Source organism: Eriocheir sinensis, chromosome 30, assembly GCF_024679095.1.
Source record: "Eriocheir sinensis breed Jianghai 21 chromosome 30, ASM2467909v1, whole genome shotgun sequence".
NCBI classification, from domain to species: Eukaryota; Metazoa; Arthropoda; class Malacostraca; order Decapoda; family Varunidae; genus Eriocheir; species Eriocheir sinensis.
The window spans coordinates 742,426-747,259 of NC_066538.1; positions in this window are offsets into that span (position 1 = coordinate 742,426).

Genomic DNA, 4,834 nt, shown 5'->3' on the forward strand with positions numbered 1-4,834 from the left:
TTCACTACAGATTCTTCACAAAGCGGCATTTAGCTATTCTTCCTTCAGTTTGTTTCTTCTCAATGAAATAAAATACACTGATAAGCATCCTCGTATAACCTAAGTTCTTTCATTCACTACAGATTCTTCCCAAAGCGGCATTTATCTATTCTTCCTCCAGTCAGTTTCTTCACATACCCCGAGGCAGATAAACAGACACAGACAGGCAAGCAAACATTCCCTCTCCAGCTGTGCTCTACTCCGTCTGTTACTTCCATTACTGCTTTCTTTAACACATATTAGTCGTAGGTAGGAGGAGTAAGTCATCCACCATCCTGCTTCTCCCTCAAGCTCACTGCCTTCTATCATCTCTTTCTCCTCTTCCTCCTTCAGGTCCTCTTTCCTTCTCCTTGTTTCCTCATTCTCTTCTTCCACTCCTCCTCTATCCCTATCCAGCGCTTTGGCCTCAACACGAGCTGCTGGAGTTTCACATAGACTTAATCTAGTGGCGGCGAGTTTGTAGGCTACTGGACAGTGACCATGAGAAGCATACTGTAGATTCTTTTTTTTTTTTTTTTTTTTTACATTGTGGCCTATTGCGCCGGTAGGCTTCTTTCTGGTGGATCCTGATGGTCGGTCCAAGGCTTCTTCCCGGTGGGTCCTGATGGTCGGCCCAGCCCGTTCTGGCGCAGGCGAGTGTTTATAGTGGCGCCATCTTGCATTGCCTCATGCTGCCCTCCCGGAGCTCATCTTTAATCCTAGAATCTAGAGTCCGGGGGTTGATAGGTGGTCTTCTGGACAGCATGTGGGTAGTTTTAAGCCACTCGGCGGCGGCTGAAAAATTCCAGCTTGGTGGCACCGGTCGGGGATTGAACTCGCGTCCTCCTGAACGCGGGGCCGTCTTGCTATCCATTCAGCCACCGCCTACCCATTCATGACGCCTGATAGCACATAATGGTCAGACTTTCCCTACTTCCTAGCAACGGTGCTCTTCAAAGAAAGTGTAATAAAGTCTCATCCACGCACTCGAGTTGGCTATATAGCTGTGGTCTCTGGTCTCATCTCCTAGTCGTATTTAGAAATATATGAACAAAGCAAAATCGATGTGCTTTCAACCTCTTATTCCTATCCATGACTCTGCAAAGAAAGTCTCATTCACTTTAGCATTCGTAGAAATATATACGAACATGGTAAAATCGATGTACCTTCAAACTCACTCTATCTACGACTCTGCAAAGAACGTATTTCAAGTCTCATCTCTTTTCCCATTCGTTTTCAGAAATATATCAGCACAGCAAAATCGATGTGCATTCAACCTCTTCCTATCTATAAGTCTGCAAAGGAAGTCTCATTCACGTTTGCATTCGTACAGATATATATTAACAAAGCAAAATCGATGTGGCTTGAAACTCTTAATTGCTATCTACGACTCTACAAAGAAAGTACCTCTATTGTCTCATCTCTTTTTCCCATTCGCTTTCAGAAATATATCACCACAGCAAAATCGATGTTGCTTCAAACTTTGCTGTCTACGCCTCGGTAACCACGGCCCAAGATCTATACTTTCACACTCGTATTCAGAAATCCATACATAAAGCAAAATCGATGTGCCTTCAACCTCTCGCTATCAACAGTTCTGCCTCATCTACTTTCACACTCGTATTCAGGAATCGGTAACTACAGCAAAATCGATGTGGCTTCAAACTCTTGTTGTCTACGGCTCGGTAACCATGGGCCAAGATCTATACTTTCACACTTGTATTCAGAAATCCATATATAAAGCAAAATCGATGTGCCTTCAACCTCTCGCTATCAACAGTTGTTCTGCCTCATCTACTTTCACACTCGTATTCCGTATTCAGAAATCGATATGTTCAACCTCTCGCTATCAACAGTTCTGCCTCATCTAAGTTCACACTCGTATTCAGAAATCGATAAATATAGCAAACTCAATGTGCCTTCAACCTCTCGCTATCTACAATCCTACAAGTAAAAGCCTCATTATCTACTTTCAAACTCGTATCCAGAAATCTATAGATGACGCAAGAACAATGTCTTTATCCAAGGTCACGATCACCATCAAATATAGACATCGGATGATTGAAATATACATACAGCACCTATTTTTATGACCTTGCGGGATGATTACATACCATTACATAGAATTACATGGATTAGGAGACCACACAGAGGCTAGCGTGCGTGTTATGTGGTGTGTCACTGTGTTGAAACGAGAGAGAGAGAGAGAGAGAGAGAGAGAGAGAGAGAGAGAGAGTGGGGGGGGGGGGGGGGAGGAAAACAAACAAGCAAGGAATATTGAAACACGATAATATGGAGAGAAGAGAGAGAGAGAGAGAGAGAGAGAGAGAGAGAGAGAGAGAGAGAGAGAGAGAGAGAGAGAGAGGTGGTGGTGATGATGTCAGTGGTGGTGGTGGTGGTGACAGAGGTACTTACAGGAGTGGTGGTGAAATAAGTATAGCAAGTAGTGGTGGTGATGGTGGTGATGATGGTGGTGGTGGTGAACCTATCATAAGGAAACGATACGGAAAAGAGGGAACGGTGTGGTGTGGCAAGGGTGCTGATGAGTGAAAGTGGTGGTGGTGGTGGTGAAGGTGATGGTGGTGGTGGTGAAGGTGATGGTGGTGGTTGGCAAATGGTGTATGACAGACGACGTGTATAAATGTGATATGTATGGGGTGAAAAAAATCTGTTTGTTATTGTTTTGTTCCATATGTAACCACCATTAATGCTTTCTTTATCTTGCTTTCTTTATTGAGTACTTTCTTATTTTCTCTTATTTCTTATCTTTATCATTCATTATTTTGGTTTCTTTATCAAATAGCCTACTTTCTTTTTCCTTCACTCATTTTTATTATTCCAGTTTTTCTTATTATCTTGCTTTCTTTATTGAGTACTTTCTTATTTTCTCTTATTTCTTATCTGTATCATTCATTATTTTGGTTTCTTTATCAAATAGCCTACTTACTTTCTTTTTTTATCTCAGCTTTATTCCTATTTTTCTTACTATTTTGCTTTCTCTATCAAATATTTTCTTACTTTACTTAATTTCTTATCTTTATCAGTCATTATTTTCCTTTCGTTATCAAATAGCCTACATACTTTCTTTTTCTTCCTTTTCTCATCATAGCTACGCGCGGCCTCAGTGCTCATTTCCGTCTCATTAAGATACAGACGAAAAAAAAAAAATCAGAATTATGAGTGCTTCTTTAGGTTCACGGTACAGAAGAAGGGTCAAACTACCACCAGGGTCCCGGTCATAAAACTACCCCTGGAAACGCCCCGGACTCCTATGAAAACCTTGACAAATATGTGTAGCCTCCGTCCCATTAATTAACCATTGCACACACACACACACACACACACACACACACACAAGCCTTACAAAATAGACGAAAGAAAGCAGAACATAGACGATTGATAATGAAAACTTAATGACTATGCAAATGAGTCTACGGGTATATCTAAGTCGATTCCTGTAGGCGGAGAAAGGGAAAGGAAAGTAAAAGTTATAAAGAAGTAAGCCACCGTGCAAAAAAAAAAAAAATAGTATGGCTTTTAGATGAATACAAAGGTGTTCATTGGGAAATATGTGTAGTAGTAATAGTAGTAGTAGTAGTAGTAGTAGTAGTAGTAGTACCTAGGAGGAGGAGGAGGAGCTAGGAGTAGGCTTGTAGTAGAAGTAATAGTATATAGTAGTTGTAGTAGTAGTAGTAGTAGTAGTAGTAGATGCGTGGTTTTGCAGATGTTAATGAAATCTACGCCGAAAATTTTCACCACACACACACACACACACACACACACACAAAACCGACATCATGGTAGCAGAAAATCAATCTTGAACGGACACAATGAATGCAGTTAGAGAGACATATAATGAATGCATTGATAAATTAATCCGGAAAAGTTCTGTATAACTATCTAGCAACATATGGTTTGATCCTTATGGTGGTGGTGATGGTGATAAATGAAAGAACGATGACGAAGAAGTGAAAATGAAGAGCTGTATGGAGGAGGTGGAGGAGGAGGAGGAAGGAAAGAACTAGAGAAAATTGAGGAGAAAGAGATTGGATTACAAGAATACGATAAATGGAGGAGAAAGAGAAGAAAGGATGGATAACAAAAGGGGAGGAGGAGAACGAGGAGATTGGAATACAGGAATAGGTTAAATGGAGGAGAAAGAGAAGAAAGGATGGATAACAAAAGGGGAGGAGGAGAAGGAGAATGAGATTGGAATACGGGAATACGATAAATGGAGGAGAAAGAGAAGAAAGGACGAATAATAAAAGGGGAGGAGGAGGGGAAGAACATGAGAAAAACGTGAAGGAGAAAGATACAGGAATAAAGGAACAGGATAAATTGAGAAGAGGAAAAAAGTTAATGATAAAAGGTTGTAAGGAGGAGTAGGCCTATACCATATATACATCTTGCTATACTGGTCATTTGTATCTCTTCATGTCAGTTATATAATCAACCAACAATAATATAACAAAAAGATAATAACATCGTACTTTAGTTACCCAATAATGACCGTAACATTATAAGCCCATATATTTACTACTAGCCTAGCTCGTACTACCTTCGTTTTCCCTCTCTTCGTAAAACAATAAAGTATACCATTAGTGATGTTACTGGTTATCCCTATTTTTCTATTATATCTTCATGTCAATTATATGAGTCAACCAACAATAACAATATATAACAAAAAGTAATGGCAGTGTACGTATAGTTTCACAAGGATATCAATCAACGTTATATTTAATTATTTGTTAGTGTACTTTCGTTTTCTTCTTCGTAAAGCAATACAAATACACTTCCATCATTGCTATATTGATTT